The following is a 19530-nucleotide window of genomic DNA, read 5'->3' as shown; positions in this document are numbered from 1 at the left end:
ATAAATGTTTATTATTTACTAGATTCTTCCCAACCATCCTTTACAAAGAATAATCTTCTTCTTCAAACTTTAATATACAGGTTTGTTTAAAACTGGTAAGTAATTAGTAGTTATTCATACAGGAGAAATAAGATAATGTTGATAAGAACAAAGATAATCTCTGCAGGTATTTTGTAGTTTAGTAATTCCAGGGAAAGATAGCTAGTTAGGAATCACAATCTTTTAAATGCAGGACATAAAAATATATCACAGCCTTATGGTAGATTTTGTGTTTTCCGTAATAGGTGCGAGACAGGTGCTAAGCAATTGTTTGTTTTATTAGGGAACTCTACTGAAAACTTATATTCTTCAGAAGGAAAGGCAACCGAATTTGCAAGAGGCTCTTGTAACAGATACTTGGTTGGGTTTGAATAAACCTGTGTTTAGGGTGCAGATCAAGGCAACTACTATGCTTAAAATTTTAAACATCTAGGACTTTTGTCCTGATACACAGACTGAATTTTCCTGCATACTTTGCTGGGTGCTTTTATTAACTAGTGTTGTTTTTTTAATACCCATATCAAAGCTTTTTTATGAGGGAATTCAGTTCCCTCATAAGAAAAGGAAAAAGAAAACATGTTTGTGCTTTAAAATTTAGTTGTTTTCGTATTGGTGTATGAGATTTAAGAACGTGGACTGCAGATTGAAATCCAGTGGGTAACTTGGGGTGCTTCTCATGTTTCTTGTCAAGGAGTTCAATGTTTCCTGGTTCAGTGAGGCAGGAAGGTGTTAATCAACTTCAGTATCCATTAAGTCTTTGAGAGTACTGATTTAGCCTCTCAAGGGATTTACCTTGGAATAGCTTGAATTGAGACTTCTGAAGAAATCAGGGCTCTCTATAAAAGATGTATTTTTACATGTATTCCAATTCTCATCTTTTCCAAATATTTTGATTCATTTTATATATTATCCACTTGAAGTTGTAGTGTGGTTTAGAGGGATTGAGGATTGAGAATCTCCAATAGCTCTGCCTTCACAGGGGAGCTTGCTGCTTTAGTAACTTTTTTGTTAAATCACTTTGAGCTACTTTGAGAACCACTGTTGTTGTAGAGTTGAGCTTGCTGGTATGGTTGCTTTACTCTGATTTTAAGATCTTAATGACCTGCATTCTAAAGCAACTTGTGAAATTGATTTGCATTTCTTGTGAATTTAAATGAGAATTTGTAAACATCACATTTTATATTGCTCCAGAGTTTTCAGTATTCGGGAACTTGGATTTGTGATTAAGAATCTCATGGAGAATTCTCCAAAGATGTTTGGTGCTTCTGTGGCATGAGTGAACCTAGCAAGCTTAATAATCTGAAGATTCTGCTGAAATTACTAGAAGATGGAATTCTGTCATACAAGTAATGAGAGAATGTGACCCTTCGCTACTGTTGTCCAAAGCAGAAAGGCCAAATTTTCATGTCAGTGTGAATAAAGCAACTTATTTGGGCTTAGCTCTTCAATTTTCATTCCAAGGAGCACTAACATATACAGAAAATTTCAAAGCCATCCTCATCTTGACTCTGAAGGCTGAGAGCAGTGCAGCTATTAATACAGTCCCTTAAAACAATATCATATTTAAACAGTGTTACTTAAAATGTTCTTTCAGGGCTCTGATAAGCAAGATTCAATGTTTAATATTTGCTCTTACTTCTTTTGCCTGATGCAACTGTTCAACCTAGGATGCACTCCATCTTTTTCACTCAGACACCTTTGAAGGGCCCATAATATGTCTTTTTATTCCAGATTGTGTTGCTGGGGGTTGTAACTTCAAAAAAATGTAGAGCTTTTTGAAAAAAAACATTAAATATGACATATTAAACCTTACATTACGCAGGTGCATGAGTGCTGTAGAAATGAGTCAAATATAATTCTTTTTTTTCACTGAATGAGTATTTTAAATGAGAAAGCCAAGGATATCAGAAAATTTTGAGATGTCGCTTAACTCTATCTGGATACAGATGATAATGCTGTGATTAGATGTCTAGGCATTAACTTCCTACATTCTGATTTAAGTATAGCTTGATATAGTAGTATCTATGGACAAGCCTTGTACCTATTCCACAGCTTTTCAAAATTTCCTGAATAAGGACCTATGAAAATAGGCAACCCTCACCACCACTCATTTTCTCTAGAACCCTCATCAGTTATATTTCATTGGGTATCACCACAAAATTGCAGGTTCCTTATCTGCCTTCATATTTTGATTTATTTATTCTGCTTTTTGTCATTTTTGAAATCTGATAAATGAGTATGATAAATTAAACAGCCCTGCCAGTTTATGTTCTGTTGTAGTAGTATTTTGAATATATCAGTTTTTGTTGTAAAGTCTTGCAGCAAAATCAGCACTAGTCAACATATTTTTTAATTAGAGGTATTTTAAAGTTCTAACAGCTATGAGAAATTGAAACATTGTCTTAGCTAATAGTACCAAGAGCCTTGCATTACAGTTAATGCAGATGGCTAGGTAGTACTGGGAAATTAATGAAAAAAATAGCCATCCATATTTTAGACATAGTGTGATAGCAGAAAGTAGCTATGCTAAATTCACAAGTCTGCTGAGCAACATGAAGATTACTTGCTTTCTGCTTTGGCCTGTCTAAGCTGAAGAGAGTGTCTGTGTTGTCTTGAGTCAAACGTGCAATGAGGTTTGCAGAAAACATTATACATGTGGTTACCCAGGTTACAAATCTTTACCAAACTTGTTCTGGAATTAGGTCAGTTCTATATATTCTACAGCATATGTTACAGTAGATTATTTATCAGAGACAGGTGTGACTCAAAACCAAGCTGCAGTGTACAGCAATATGTTTTAACAACTCTGAGCTACAATGAATACAAATTCATCATTGTTTTCTCAGAAAGAGATTCTGAGTCTGCCTCAATTTGGATTATCATCTGGCTTGTGAGGGCTTTTAGCCAATGCAGTTACTTAAGGGAGGAATTGTTCATTTGTCTGACTGGTGAGGTCACGGTTTCATTCACAGTACATATGAGTATTTAAATGAGGTTTTGAAGAAACTGGTACCTTAAGCTGTCCTTTTGCACCATGTCTAATATTTACACATCAGGCAAATAGCGACATCTATCATGTAATGGTTTGATCTGCTTAAAGGTAGGGTCTTCTGAGGGGGGAAAAAAGGTACTGTGAAAGCATGCTGAAGTAGATTCCATCTGTAACTCAGGAAAAGGAAGTGTAGGTTGAGGAGTATCTGCAGAAATCCCTTTTGAACAACAAATTGCCATATGGTTTTCATTGATTTCTTTAGTAACAACATAGGACGAAGCCATACATGTTTTGTTGCTTCTTGTCTGTTGTTCTTACTGGATTCCTGTGTAGCCCCCTACCACAAGAAGGATGCACAAACAAAGGAATTTAGAGTTTGCTCAAATCTGCATTGAAAAATTTATAAGTACATCACAGTTGTGCAAGAGTTGTAGCTAGTCACGTATGCTCCAGATAGCTCCTGTGATGATGGCAAGCTCTGGAGTTAGAATACGTTTGAACTGTCATATTCTATTCTCTGCTTGTCGGATTCAGTAGAATTACTCTTGCTCAAGAATTTCCTTACTCCTTACTGTTTATTTGTTTAGTAGCTTCATCAATAGTATGTCTTTATAATCCAAAAGGTCTAATGTATATAATATTTGCATTCTGTTATCTTTCTGATTCAATACACAAATAATAGCACTAGTTAGTGCTTTTAATTAATACTTTTTTTTTTTGTGGGAGGACAAAGTCTTTTTATAGCTGTGGGCTCATTTGTTGTCTGTCCTGGTTTAAAGGACAGGTGTCTGCCAAGGAAGGTGGGAACCTCCCTTGGAATGGAAAATGTGACCCCCTTCCCCCTAAATTACTATAACTTTGAAATTACAGGGCTTTCAGGCAAAGATATGGGAAAAGGAATAAGAGTTCTTTACTAGTGCATATATATATATGTATAACAAGACAAACAAACAACACCACCGGCAGCAACAACAAACAAAACCAGAAGCCCAGTAACAACCTTCTGTCGGCTGTCGGGCCCTTTCCCCTTGGGTGCAGTTCTGCTCACAGCCGGCAGGGGCGCTGGTGGCTCCCGGCCGGGCAGGGCGGGAGCGATGATTCCCCCGCGCCTGCAGGGGGCGCTGTGGCGCAAGCTCGGCCGCCTCTCTGTAAGTGGGTGATGGTGGGCAGGCGGGCGAGAGAGATAGGAAAGGGGCTTCATCTACAAACCCACAGGGGAAGCTGGTCCCGGTGCCCCTCCAGATGGCAAAATGGGCTCTAGCAGGAACCTCAGAGCAGCAGCTGGAATGGCAGAGGCAGCACACCTGGGGTGGCAAAAAAATGTAGCAGAAACTCTGCAGCCTTATCAGAAACCAAGGGGTGTCCTGGCAGGCAGGGAGTGTTGGGTTGAAGTGTATCGAGAAACCTGAAGCAGCAGCAGAAAACAGTGGGGCTGGGCAGCAGCAGCCAGGCTCCTACAAGCAGCTGGGAGACGCTCCCTTTGGAGGGGGTTGGAGGTCAGGGTCCTGGCTTTTCCCCTGAGGCACCTGAATAGATGGTGGGGGTCCTTTGCAGTGAGATCAGATGTTGAAAAAAGGTTCCAGTTCAACGGTCACTCTTAGAAGCAAAGGCTCACCCGTAGTATGAGAAGCAGTAAAGGGCTGGACTCTGTGGTGGTAGCAAATTCTAGCTGTGGTAGCAACAACTTGACTGTTCCCCTCCAGTCCCAAGAGCGAGAGAGAGCAAGGAGCTGAGCCCAGGCCCCTCACCCCGCAGCCAAAATCTCCTGGTATCTCTGCACTTCCCAAGAGAAAGCCCCCCAGCTAGGAGGGTAGCCAACTGCACCCTTCCCCCTCCTCCTTCTCCCAGCCACATTCTTTGTCTCTTAGGCAACAAATGGGAGAAAATTCCCTGAGAGAAAGAAAAGAAAAAAAAAAAAAAGAAAAAATCCTAACCTCCAAGACAGTCCTTTAGCTTCCTTTTTGGTGTGGTTACTTTAAAAGTAACTTAATAGTATGAGAAAGTAGCAGCAAAAAAGAAGAGGGGATCAAACAGAGGAAATATTGGGAGAAGCAGGCAATCCTAAGAGTTTCCAGCATTTTTGAATGAGTTGAGAGATCATAGGGAGGAATTTTTAAAACACATGCACAAAAAATTAAAAAACCCCAGATATAGATAGGTGTGTATTGATGAAGAGATCTGGAAATGGTAAGTGGGTGGGTAAGTAGATAGATAAAACAATACCAGTTGGTGAAAGCAGACTTAAGCATAATGAGCAGACTTCTCTGTGTAAGCAGCACTCCTTAGTTGGTCATGCTGAAGTAGGACTGTACACCAGGGATTTCCAGATATCACAACAGAGCCCTCTTCACATAAAGCCATTTCAGCAGCACCAGCTTCCAAATTCCCTTGCTAAAAGAAAGGGGACAAAGTAACTTAGAGTGACAAAGTTCAAATTTTGAAGAAGGTGGTACTGTGGGTGTATGTATGCGTGCATAGAGCCAAACACTTCGGCAAGAGAAATTCAGTACCATCTAAATGCAAAATCTGTATGTCTGAATATTCTGCAGAAGCTGGTTCTTTCAGGTGACCTGTGCAAGAAACTGCAAGACCTATGCATTACCATTTGGTCTCACAGAAAATAGTTCTGGGTTTGTATTACAGAGTTGAAACATGGCAAAAAGTACTGCTGGATTTTGAATGGTCTCAGTGAAGAGGACTGAAGACTTATATTCCTCTTGTGGAGAAAACTTGCATTTTGTTGATACATTTAATTATATTTTTTTAATATTTTTATATATTGTAAAAGCTTGCTTTTGATGTATATTAAGCATTCAATAAACATTTGTATATCTCTGAATGTTGATCTTTTCCAGAGAAAAATTTTTGTATTTTCAAAATTATTTAGCTGAAATTCCACTGAGGAATGTCACACTTGAGGGACTTAGAAGTGTTCACAATTGTTACAGTGGGGATTCTGTAACACACATATCAAACAAGGAGGGCCGTGGAAAAGAAATATATATGGACCGATTCTTGATAGATGTTTCAGAGATGTTTATTTCCCCAGCCGCATGGCCCGGGCTCTGCCGAGGAACAGTTACAGTCACGGGACCTGAGGGTCCTTGCCCGCGCAGGGGAACACAACCAATGCGGAATGAGGCTGACCAGGGGCTAGGGAAACCCTGTGTCTCCCCTCTAGGGCTCCCCTCCCAGGGCTACATGGCAGGGGGGAAGGGACCCCAACATTTCACCCGTTTATTTTTAACAAAAGAGATTTAAAACTTAACATTGAAAACAACTGGATAAACATAACAAGAATGGTTTCAAAACAAAACAAGCCACCCTCCTGAGTGTTTAAATGTCCAAACAGATTCTCCGGAACATCTTCAGGCTGACAGAAGGGAGACAGGACTCTCCGGGCATGCAGTGGGGAAACTAAGGCAGGAGAGGGTTTAATTTCTTCCCTCCCCCTTTAATCCCCCACTCGGCATTGGAAAGGGATTTTTGGGGAAACAATTGGCAAAGGTATGGTTTTGTGAGGGAAACCATGGAGGAAAAAACGGATTGGGAATACACCGGGGGTAATAGGATATAGGGTAAAAGGGAAAGGTGGGATTAGGAAAGGGATACTGTAGGGGGGGCCTACAATGGAGTCATTGTCTAACATGACTATGATTTTTAGCATATATACTGCCTTTTACAGAAACACCATCAGGCCCAGTGACCTCTGCTGCTTGTAACCCTTTTCTACCTTGTACAATTTTGAATTCCACCACCTCTCCATCTCCCAAGCTTGGGATGTATTTTTCAGGGTTATTCTTTTTAATAGCAGTTCTTTGTCACATCTTGTTATAAAACCATAATTTTGTTTAACATTACACCATTTTACTTTTCCTAAAACTTTACCTACGGTGATTTTTTTCCTTTTTCCAAGTGGCTGCTGTTTTCTGTCTCGCTGCATTTTTGCTTTCTCTTTTGCTTGCTCCCGTGTTGGAATTGCCAGGGCCGCTAGTGCTGCTGGGGCCGCTGGAGCTGCTCGTGCCTGCGTGCTCTTCCCGGTGTTGCATTCAGGGCTGTGTGGGCTGGGCTGGGCCGCACTGCTCAGCTCTCTGCGCTCCGCCGCTTCTGCTCTCGGCTGCGCTGCCGCTTCTCTCGGTCAGGCGCTCACGGGGCTCGCTCCACCACGTGCTGCGAGGGGCTGGGCGGGCACCGCTGGGTTGCGCCACTCCCGCCGCGCCTCGCTCCACTGCCGACACTGCAGCTCACGTGGCTCCGCCCGCGCACGGGAACTGCCTCGCTGCTGCTCGGAGAGGGCTAGGTCCATGTGGCCTGGGTCGGACGGACTCTGAGGCAGGCTTCCCTTTGCCAGGACACAGCTGACATTGCTCAACAGTCTCGGTAATTAAATAATATTCACGAAAATATTCTTCCATTGGCATATATTTTGACTCAAAAATTAACTGTGTCCAAACCGTGTTCCAAAAGTCTTTGGTAAGAATTAAATCCCAAGAAACATACAAAAAGTTCTTAAACAACCATGCCAGGAAGTGTTTCAGTTCCTTTTGAGCTTGAATTTAGCTAAAATTTACAAATAGTTGTTCAAGAATCTTTTCAAGTTTAAGATAAATGTCCATATGCGGCTCTGAGAGCCAAGAGTCTTTCCACGGTTCCTCCATAGTTTAGATATGGAATAGCAAAACAAAAACAAGAAGAGGAATCCAGAGTTTCTTTACTCACACATCAGTCGCTTAGGGATCGGAGATCGTTCTGCTCGCAATTCCCCACCATTTGTTACAGTGGGGATTCTGTAACACGATGTATCAAACAAGGAGGCCAGTGGAAAAGAATATATATGGACCGATTCTTGATAGATGTTTCAGAGATGTTTATTTTCCCAGCTGCATGACTGAGGATCTGCTGAGGAACAGTTACAATCACGGGACCAGAGGGTCCTTGCCCGCGCAGGGGAATACAAACCAACCAATGGGGAACGAGGCTGACTGAGGCTAGGGAAACCCCATGTCTCCCCTCTAGGGCTCCTCTCCCAGGGCTACATGGCAGGGGGGAAGGGACCCCGACACACAATCAAATTTTCTAAAAGATTTTTCAAAGGTGCAGGTGAGTGCTCTGTCAGGGCTTTTGATAGCACTTGGCTATCTAACAGGAATTGCTAGGAGTCATGTACCTAATGCTGTTTGCAAGGTTTTGGAATTTTTTAAAAAGTTGACCCTTAGTACCTAAACCATTTTAAAAACAGGTCTGTATTACCGCAGGCCTGGTTCCTACGGTATATCACCGTGTCCCGCAGCCACAGGGAGGAGGAGGAGAAGAAGATCCAGCAGGCAGGAATTGTGCAGCAAGATTGATTGATTTAATTATTTTACAAACTCTTTTATAGACTTTTTTCTTCATAGTCTAATTGGACAAAGGACCAGCCACCCCTTGGGGGTGATTGGCCAAAATCCTAAAACATCCATTATCAAAATATTTTCTACTATACCATAAACAAGACTTTCCAAGGTTGCAGGTGGCTTGATTGTTTACATTCCCTGCTACCTCTTCTGTGAGAGAGAAAAGTCTCTCACGGACTTAGAAAAATAACAAGAAGATCCTCACTAACAGCATTTTTTGTACCTACAATTCCCCCTTTTTGTTTTATAAGATAACAACCCTACTATTAATCCTAAATAGAAATCTACATCAGTTATTAATTCTAAAAATGTCCTTAAGGCTTTAACTATCTGACTCCATAACAAGAAATTCAAAATTCAGTCTCTGCTTGTGGAAGGGCCATCCCAGTCTCTGCTTGTAGAAGGACCATCTGCCTGATGGTTGACATCCTGGTCATCATTGGAAGAGTCATTAGGCTGATGATCTACATTCTGGTCGCCATTTGGATGGTTGGCGTTCTGGTCATCATTTGGAGGTTGCCTGTTCTGCCTCTGGTGCCGCAGGTCAGGGCGAACGCATTTTGAAGGTAGCCACCGTATCCCAGTATCTGTGGAAACGCAAGCATACCCACGACCCCAAACGATAAGCTCATGTGGGCCTTCCCATTGGTTAGTGAGTAAATTCCATACCCAGACTTTTGCCCGGGGCAGCTGTCTGTCGCCTGCAGATTGCAATGAGAGAAAATGATTCAGAATAACAGGATTATTTGAATTTTGTGGTACTGTAAGGTGATTAATTGTATACAAAGCTTTTGCTAGTCGGCTCTGTGGGGTTTCTCCATGCATTCCCCTTTTCTGTTTGTCCAAAACACGCTTCAAGGTACCATGAGCGCGTTCGACAATGGCTTGGCCAGTAGGAGAATGTGGGATACCAAAGGTATGGTCTACACCCCATCGGTGTAAAAACTGCCGTGTCTTCTCCGAGGCGTAGGCAGGACCATTATGGGTTTTCACAGAAGCTGGCACGCCCAGGACTGAGAAAGCCAATTTCCAATGGGCAATGACATCACGGCCCTTCTCTCCAGTGTGAGCAGTAGCCCACATAGCCGAGGAGAAAGTGTCAATAGACACGTGCACATATTTCAGCCGACCAAATTCTGGGATGTGAGTTACATCCGTTTGCCAAATCTGCAAGGCTTTTAGCCCTCTGGGGTTTACCCCCGCTGGCAAAGGCGCAGCGAGTCCGTGACAGTCAGCACAAGCGCTGACAATGTCGCGCGCCTCGGTTGGCGTTAAATAGAACTGCTTCTGCAGGGTATGTGCACTTTGATGGAAGAAACCGTGCGATGCCTTGGCTTGTGCAATTTTGTCAGGCTGAGGCCCTACCCATGCAGGGTTGGCCAGCATATCAGCCCTGGCATTGCCTTCTGTTAGAAACCCTGGTAAATTGGTGTGGCTTCGAATGTGCAGAATGTAATACGGATGCACTCGAGCCTGAATCGCAGACCACAAGGTTTGCAACAGTGAAAACAGAGCCGCATTGTTCACCTCCTTCAGAAGTGAACAATCTAAGTGTTGAGTTATATCTGCTACATAAGCAGAGTCAGTAACCAAATTCAAAGGTTCCTGTGAGAATCGCTGAAAAGCCATGGTAACAGCCCTTAATTCAACTAACTGAGCAGAGCCTGACTCATGTTCCTTCAGCACCTGCCATTCCGATCCCTCCTTCCAGGTAACAATGGCTTTCCCAGTTTTCCCTGAACCATCCGTAAAGACGGTGGGTCCTTGCACCGGCACTCGGCTATTTCTCAGCCGCAAGGAAAGTACGGTCGATTTTGCCAGCTGCAGTAATTTATGGCTGGGCAGATGGTAAGTGATCTGCCCTGAAAAGTTTTGCAGCACGCTTTGCAAAGGAGCACTATGGATGAGGCTCCACTCAAAGTATTCCTTTGAGATCGGAATGACAATTACTGCAGGATCCGCAGCCATCAGTTGCAAACACCGTTGACGGCATTTGATTATCAGAGAAGCGACCAATTCAAACACTGTGGTCACCGTCCTTTTTGGCTGGTGAGGCAAAAAGACCCATTCTAGGATATGCAAAGGATCAGGCCATTGTGCATTCCACTGGCCAATGATACCTGTAGGATGGAGGTCTGGAATAGTAATGTAAACAGTGATAGCAATGGAGGGATCCACTCGATAAACCTGACGAGCAGAAACAGCCCGTTGGACCTCCTGCAGCGCTTGCCGTGCTTCCGGAGTCAACTCTCGAGGTGAATTCAGACCAGGGTCCCCTTTTAATAAATTAAAAAGAGGGGAAAGCTGCTCTGCAGTTAGACTTAAATAAGGTCGTAACCAATTGATGACACCCAACAGCTTTTGAGCATCATTCAAGGTTTTAATCGAATCCGGGAATTGCACCTCTTGGCGTTGGATAATTTGGTCCAAAATTTTCACTCCTAAATATTTCCAAGGAGGATGCTGTTGAACTTTCTCCGGAGCTACCTCTAATCCATAGGCATGCAGAGCAGCGAGCAGCTGAGGCTGTATTCTCAGCAGCTCGTCCCGAGTGGACGCTGCCACCAGGATATCATCCATGTAGTGGTAGCAGCGTGCATCAGGAAACTGCTTGCGAACTCCGGCTAAAGCTTGGGCGACATACCACTGACAGATAATTGGGCTGTTCCTCATCCCTTGAGGGAGGACCTTCCATTGGTATCTCTTAGCAGGTTCAGCATTGTTAATGGCAGGCACAGTAAAGGCAAATTTTGGTTTGTCATCAGGATGCAAAGGAATTGTGAAAAAACAATCCTTTAAATCAATGATCAGGATGTCCCACCCCGTAGGAATCATGGTGGGAGAGGGCATGCCAGGTTGCAATGCCCCCATACCTTCCATTACTGCATTAACTTTCCGGAGGTCCTGCAATAACCTCCATTTCCCTGATTTCTTCTTAATTACGAAAACAGGAGTGTTCCAGGGGCTAGTAGAAGGTTCAAGGTGCCCCTGTTGCAACTGTTCCTGAACCAGCTGATGAAGGGCGTCTAACTTCTCTTTTGGTAGGGGCCATTGCGGCTCAAAGACTGGTGTGTCAGTCAACCACCGCAAAGGCAGTGTAGGATACTGTGCGCCCTTACACACAGTGACCCCTGCTAAAAATTTGTCCCAATCTGTACGCCCCAAGCTGCCAACACATCCCGCCCCCAAAGGTTAAGGGAAGTGGTAGCAACATAAGGCCTAATTGTAGCTGTGTGCCCCTCTAAATCCTTCACCACCACAGGCCGTTCGCTTAGATAGCTCTGTGTGGATCCTCCTAATCCTGCGATGGCCGATCCCACCGGGGCTAAAGGCCATGAGGGAGGCCACGCAGAGAAGGAGATGATAGTTACATCAGCACCGGTATCAATCAAACCTCGAAGCTGAATCCGGGGCAGACGGGCGTTCGGCAGGATCAGGGTACATGTCATCTGTGGCCTTTGGTCAGAGATGTCTGCAGTCCAGAAGGCCTGCGGAAGTCCCGTAGATCCACTGCCGTTATCTTCATGAGTTTGTTGCTCTATCCTGGGGACACAAGACCTAAAAGGTACCAATTTAGCAAGGCAGGTCTTTTCAGGAATAGTTACAGGGGGTTTTTGCGTGGAGACCATAGCGCAAATCTGACCTTTAAAGTCAGCATCAATAACTCCTGAGTGCACTAAGATTCCTTGATGGGCAACATCAGGTTTTCCCACCAGCATTGCACTGGATCCCTGGGCTAAGGGTCCATATGCATCCAAGGGAACCTTATAAATACCGCTAGAATCTAAGACGACTGCGGCTGTGGTGTGGACGTCAAACCCGTCTGATCCGTGGGTGCCGTCTGATCCGTGGGTGCCGTCTGATCCCTGGGTGCCGTCTCTAGGGTGGCTGGCTAGGCTTGTGCCTGTACCTGTGCCACTCTCTGGGGGAGCGACTGCATCGGAGAGCAATTCCCCCTCCTTGCACCCCGGCGGAAGTTTCCCGACAAAGGCTGACCATTGGCATGAGTCCGGGATCTACAGTAGCCCGTGCAATGCCCTGGCCTGCCACACCTTTTGCACTGGGGGATCGGTGTGTTCTCTTTTTGGCTCGGCTTAGGCCGCTTCCGTTTCTTCACCTGTTTTGGTTGCTTTGGTTCACGACCAGAAGATGCGCGAACAGGCTGCAGGAACGCAGCCAAAGCAGACCTTTTCTGGTTCCCAGATCCCACCTTAGCGCAGGCTTCGACCATGTCTGTTACCTCAGGATCCCCTGGTAAGGCATCTATGATTTTTCTGCACTCCTCGTTTGTGTTATCTCTCACTAACTGCCTTAACAACAATTGTCTTAACCCGTCATCTTCAACCCGCTTCTCGAGAGAAGCAGCAACTTTCTCTACAAAAGAAAGGAATGACTCTGATTTCCCTTGAACTATTTCAGTATATCGCTTTCTGGGTGCTGACAACTCTATGGTTTTCAACAGGGCAGCCATGCCGACCTGTTGTGCTTGCTGCAGGATGCTAGAGGGCAAGTTACCCTGTAGACTGGGATCAGAGAAGGGACCAGTCCCCATCAAAGCATCCATTCCCGCTGTCCATCTAGGATCAGCAGCAGGGAGCTGCAAATTTGCTAATGCAGTCTTCTTGGCCAGCTTTCTCCAGGTTGTTTCAAAAACTGTAAATTGTACAGGTTGAAATAGAATTTGACCTAAGTGTCTGATATCAAATGGAGAAAGCAAATCTGTATTTATCACCCTTATTATTTGCATAACCTCAGCAGAACCTAGCCCATATTGTGCCACCTTGGATTGGAGGTCCTGGGCAACTTTCCAAGCAATTACCTCATGCTTGTCATGCTCCCCTGAATCTGGGAGAGCCTTATACACTGGGAAAGCATGGATCTCTTTTGGGGAACCAGTACCATCCTGAACTTCTGGCACAGCCTGCGGATGGAGTGTAACAGCTCCCCGGTTACCCCCAGGATCCTCAGATCTATTTGGCATTCCAAGGATTTCTAATAACCTCCAGTCACCCTCCCCCAATGCTTGCACCTTAAGAGACTCTAGGAAGCGATTATGATGCGTCGGATGCACTGTTACCGTGCAGTCCGGAAAGGTCCAGGGGCGAGACCGGCACAACCTTTTTCTTCGCCGCGCGGCTACAGCCGCCTGACGACCTGGGGCCAGAACCTCATCTGCCTCACTGCCTGACGAGGAATCATCAGGCAAAGGCAACTTTGGGGTGCTGGGAGGGAACAGAAATGTACGGGGAGGGGAGGCACTTTGGCTAAGTTCGCCAGAGCCAGAACAGACAGGACAGACTGCAGCTGGCTGCGCGGCAGTTTTTACAGCAGTCTCTTTACGGGAGGCCGTCTCGGCCAGTTCCGACCGAGCCGGTACTGAAGCTGCAGCCGACTCTGGAACTACGGCTGCGCCCGGCGCCGCGGTCGGCGCCGCGCTCGTCTCCCGCACAGCAGCCACGTTCGGCGCGGTTGCCGCTTCCGCCGCTGTTTCGCGCTCCCCGGGCGCGCTCGGCGCCGCCGTCTCTGGCCGGCGCTCTGCGGACGCGCCCGGTGCCGCTGCCGGTCCGTTCTCTGCGGGCGCTCCTGGCGCCGCCGCTTCTGCCCGCCGCTCAGCAGCCGCCGCCGCTTCCGGGTTTTCCCGCGGTGGCGCTGTTCCCGGTTTCGCCGCTGGCTGCGCCGTTTCTCGGCTCGGAGCTGCGTCTCCCGCTTCTGGCGGGGGGGGCCGCGGGCGGCGCAGGCGGCACGGCCGGCGCTGGCGCCGCTTGCGGCGCGGGCTCGGGCATTCGCCGCTCTAACAGGCTGAGCAAGTCCCCCATCCTTTGGGATAGGTTTCGCAGCTCTGCCAGAAAGGGCAAATGCTGCATAAAAGGGTCCATGGCTCGGTTCTGCGACTGCGCAGAACAGTCCAGCGCCAGGGAGGGCAGCGGAGCACAGCCAGGCAGTTCCGGGGGGGGCACGCCCGGCGCTACGCCCGCTAAGTTAGATCCAGGTGCATACGGAACCGAACTAGGACGCTCTCTGGGCGTCCAGTTGGCTAAGCCGCTGATTTGTGGCCCTGGATAAGCCGTGGCTGCCGTCCAGCTGAACGGCAAGGCAGGCTGTGCGCCCTGCCTCTGCCCTGACCCCCCCCGCCTCTGGCGGCGCGGGGTCCCTGGGGGCTGCGGAGTCCTGCGATTGTGCAGGGTGAGCTGGTGCAGGCTCTGCCTGTGGAGCCGGGGGGGTTATTCCGAATCCACCATCACTCGCCCCAGAAGCCCAGTCAGCGGGGCCCCCCTCGGACATTCCTCCGTCACTCATCACCGAGACAGGCGATCCAGCCCTGCTATCACAGTCAAGGGCTGTCAGCAGAAAAAATAATGAACGCCACGTTTTGTATAATTCTAACGCTGCCGGCTCCCCAGTCGGGAGCTCGTGTCGGACAGCAGAGCCAAGTTCCTGCCATAAGGCAAAGTCCAGGGCAGTATCTCTGTCCATGGAAATCCCTTTTAAAGTAGCCCAGTCTAATAATTCCCGAACTGAGTTTTCAGGAATGGAGGTGTGCAATATGCTAAACACACCTTTCCAGACCAGTACGACAGCGTCGTTCTGTGAGCCGCTGTTCGCCATTTCTCAGTTCTATCGGACCTCCCGGTCCTGGGGGGTAAAAGGAACAGCGTACCTCTACAGGAATTCGGCTTGGCTCGCAGCAGCAGGACACGTCAGAGAGTGCAAATCACGTCGGGGTCACCAAATATTACCGCAGGCCTGGTTCCTACGGTATATCACCGTGTCCCGCAGCTTTAGGGAGGAGGAGGAGAAGAAGATCCAGCAGGCAGGAATTGTGCAGCAAGATTGATTGATTTAATTATTTTACAAACTCTTTTATAGACTTTTTTCTTCATAGTCTAATTGGACAAAGGACCAGCCACCCCTTGGGGGTGATTGGCCAAAATCCTAAAACATCCATTATCAAAATATTTTCTACTATACCATAAACAAGACTTTCCAAGGTTGCAGGTGGCTTGGTTGTTTACATTCTCTGCTACCTCTTCTGTGAGAGAGAAAAGTCTCTCACGGACTTAGAAAAATAACAAGAAGATCCTCACTAACAGCATTTTTTGTACCTACAGGTCTGTTTACCAGAAAATTCAATAATTTCTTAAAAATATGTATTTAGACCTGAATAGGCGCCCCAGTTCCATCTTTTATAGATGTGTTTGTTATATGATCATGGCTACACCCAGAGTTGGTCCTGAATTTTGACTTGGGCAAGCTGCAAGCTTCAGTACAAGTCATGTAGTCTCCTGAGGACCATTGGTAGATAGTGTGTTTGTTCATGTATCATTGAAGCAACTGCAAACTAAAGATGTAAAAGCTATGGAACCCTGTCAGCAGCTCTCTGCTCTCTACAGACTGGAGAGTTCCTGCCTAAGCATCCAGGAGATATCACTGGATGTAGGGGTAGAAGACTGTAAATGACGTGTTAGAGGAGGAATGACTTCAGGGAGAGAGAAATCAAGATGCTTTAGGATCATCAATTTACAACCACTACAGAAGATTTTTGTATTATGCAAAAGCAAGGATTTTCCAGATAACGTGGTTACATTATAAGCAGATTCTGTACATTCACCAAGCACCAGTGCATGTCTCTTGCTGTTGTGAAGTGCCTTCATACACAGAGTTCATTAAAAAATGGAGAAGGACTTTCAGAAACAAAAATAGTCTAGAGGAATGAATGCATGAATTAATGAATGAGTATTACCGCAGGCCTGGTTCCTACGGTATATCACCGTGTCCCGCAGCCACAGGGAGGAAGAGGAGGAGAAGATCCAGCAGGCAGGAATTGTGCAGCAAGATTCATTTATTTAATTATTTTACAAACCTTTTATAGACTTTTTTCTTCATAGTCTAATTGGACAAAGGACCAGCCACCCCTTGGGGGTGATTGGCCAAAATCCTAAAACATCCATTATCAAAATATTTTCTACTATACCGTAAACAAGACTTTCCAAGGTTGCAGGTGGCTTGGTTGTTTACATTCCCTGCTACCTCTTCTGTGAGAGAGAAAAGTCTCTCACAGACTTAGAAAATAACAAGAAGATCCTCACTAACAGCATTTTTGTACCTACAAATGAGTAGTAAAAAGATGCTGAAACATGTTCCTGTTAATAATTCACACTGTCAGGATATGCAGGACTTTGAAGTTCTTGTTTCAGAAATCCAGTATCTAAATAAAATGGAAAAACAGAGTGGAAAAACAACCTGTCATAAAAAAGTAGTTCTCATTTCTGCTGTCCTTCCTGAAGTGTAGTTGGACTCAAAGATATTTCACAGTGATTGATTTGATAACTATCTTGAGCATACTTGAACTTAAATAAAACTTTGCCATAAAGGTCTAGTGGATGTAGTCTGCACAGAAGCCCCAAAAACCCTCACTGATAACAGTAGGATTACAGTGCATGTACTGGAGATTCTGATTGGATTTACTTTTATGGATTATGCTTTTATTAGCTGTGAATAAGAAATGATGTCTTCTGTATTGCATTAGCAAATGTAAATAGTGGATGAAGAGGAATTAATAAGATTGCTTTAGCCATGCTCCAAAAGGATAAGGAGAATAGGCTATCAAGGTGAGAATAGTACTTCCAAGTTTTGACTCTGATCTTTATCTCCTGGACTGTCAGAGGTTTGTCCACATCTGAGGCATGAAACAAATACCTTTTAGGATATTACTTTGAATTAAATATAATGTGTTGGTAGGGAATAAGCAAAACTTTCTATTTTTTTGTGGTGTCAGAAAGGACCATCTCCAACTTTTTATTACTTTATATTGTGGGAAATCTCAAAGTAAACCTGAGATTGACTTGTATTCAATCTCAGGCATAAAAAAAATTTGAAATATGAATTCATAAATGCTTGTACTTTAAGTGAAGTGTTTTCTTTAGAGAGCAAAATTATTTTTCATGTTGTGGTGACAAGGATCTGTTCGTCAGTCTGGCTGGCCTGTTTCCCATCTTGGCTGCCACTTGCAGCTTTTTGTCGAATTTTGGCATGTTGGTTCTGGAGTGTTGTCTGAGGGGCCTACTAGTGCCATCATCTAGTTCATGTATAATCTATTAGACATTATTAATTTCATACCTATGGCCATCATAGGTATTTCCTGTCAGTCTTTTCTGCCTAAGCAGAAGGAATTCAAATTTCTTGCAGCCTGGAATGGAAAGAAGGCAAAGCAAGGCATCAAGTAATGGATTAAACTGGCTATTCAGCATTTTTTCCTTTCCCTTTTTTAGGGAAAAAAAAATGAAGAGAGAAGTGCTTTCAAAACAACTATCCCTTTAATTCTGAAAAGCATTTATACCAGTGCTAAACTCTGTCTGAGGCTTTCCAATTTCCTTTTCAACTTTCCAGTATTTTGTGTAGAAGACTATGGTAGGAGCAGTGTATGACAAGTATCTGTTATTTTGTGCTTCCTGGAGCCCTTGCATGGGCTTCTGAAGAGACAGGGAAGCAATAAGTGGCTAAAAAGAAGGTCAAATTTTTTGTAAATTTGCATATGTGAATATGTTGAATATATGAAGCTGTTTCTTCTGCTGCACTCATCTGGGGATCCTTTGTGTGACACTGGGGCCTTAAATTACCCATTTCTACATGGTTATGAGATTTTTAGTTCATTTCCAGCATGCTTGTCAAGCTGCCAAATGTCCATTTATATTTTATATATCTGATATATGTGTCCATACTTCAGGGAAAGGAAGCAGCGATGAGCACAAGGATGCTAGCTTCAAACCACAACTGTTTCATTACTTATGTATTATTATGCAGAGAGAAATGATGACAGCTGAATTCACATCAGCAGCTTTGTCCAGAACATTTCATAGATTTCATCAAGAGTATCCTCAAAGTGTATACTTCCATGGAAAATGCATTTAGTTAGACTTCTGGTTTACTTTAGCCTCTTCTATCTTCATTAGGGTAATTTCCTCTTCTTTTTTCTCTCTTCATTTGAAATAAACTGTTTTCAGGAGGTGAAGGGCTGGAGGGGAGAGGGGCAACACTCCCTTTTGTTGCTGCTATTTTCATTTGTTTACTTATTGTTAGGTGATTACTGAATATAGTTTCCACTAGAAACTGTGTATTAATGTGGTTTTGGTTATGTGGTGTCTTTCCTATGCTGCTTTGCTTTTGTCAGAAAAATTAATCCACGATGTCAGAGGTTTATGTCCAAAAAGGAGACAGAGGAGCTCTGTAACTCTATTTGAGTAAAGGGAGAGGTGGCCATGGGATATTTCCCATAGGGTCTCTCAAATTGTTAGAGGATGCAGCCTCCTTTTTATCCTAACCCTCTCTCTTTCCCTACTGGCTGAGGTACTTGAGAGGTACAGACTTCCTGAATCACCTAATGCAGACCCCCCTTGTAATGTGCATTCCCCGCTCCCCCCCTCGCCCCCGTTTTACTTTGTGTCTCTGTTTTTTTTCTCTAAGTCCAGGAATTTAGTGTGGCCTTGGATGAGCAACAGTCTGTGTCAATTAGTGGAATTCCTATGGAATTTATGGTTCCTCCCATTGCTTCTTTCACCTATCAGTATCTGGCTTTACCTACCAGCAGGCCCACAGTTTGTAAACACACCTCCCTCTCATTCCTTTCACTTATGTTCCATGTCTTCATTTTTTTTGGTCATGATCTATCTTTTGTAGAAATAAGGTTTTCCTCACTGATTCTGTTGAAATATCATTTTATGCTTTACTAAGTCACTGCAAAATGCTTCTTCCTAAAAATGGGATATAAATATTGGATGACAATGCATTTTATGCTACACAAAAATTGCTGAATGTTCCGGTTTGGCCAAATTTAGAAATATATCCTCTGAGAGAAGGCACAAACACCCCTCCCCCACCAGGTTCAGGAAAAATAAATTTTCCTCGAAGGAAAGTGAAGGAGATAAAACTATTTATTTAACAAACACATGGGAAAGGAAAATAATGCTAAATAATAAAATCTTTTGCTGTGGATGAAAAACCTGGTCTCCTTGCAGCTGGGGCTTGGCCCAGGGCCAGGCCCTCTGTGCCCAGTGGAAAGTCCTCCTGATGTGCTCTGAGGTTGAAAGCAGTCCAGTAGAAAAGGGAGAA

General features: G+C 44.7%; 1 protein-coding gene across 3 annotated transcripts in view; it reads left to right on the top strand.

Annotated features, from left to right (window-relative positions):
- ANO3 (anoctamin 3) overlaps positions 1-19530 on the top strand; it is a 211682-nt gene that overhangs the window by 54553 nt on the left and 137599 nt on the right. The gene's annotated exons all lie outside the window — the stretch shown is intronic.

The sequence above is a fragment of the Corvus hawaiiensis genome, chromosome 6 (genome assembly GCF_020740725.1).
Source record: "Corvus hawaiiensis isolate bCorHaw1 chromosome 6, bCorHaw1.pri.cur, whole genome shotgun sequence".
Classification (NCBI taxonomy): domain Eukaryota; kingdom Metazoa; phylum Chordata; class Aves; order Passeriformes; family Corvidae; genus Corvus; species Corvus hawaiiensis.
Note: the sequence above shows the minus strand (reverse complement) of the source record. Positions and strands in the feature narration are given on the sequence as shown.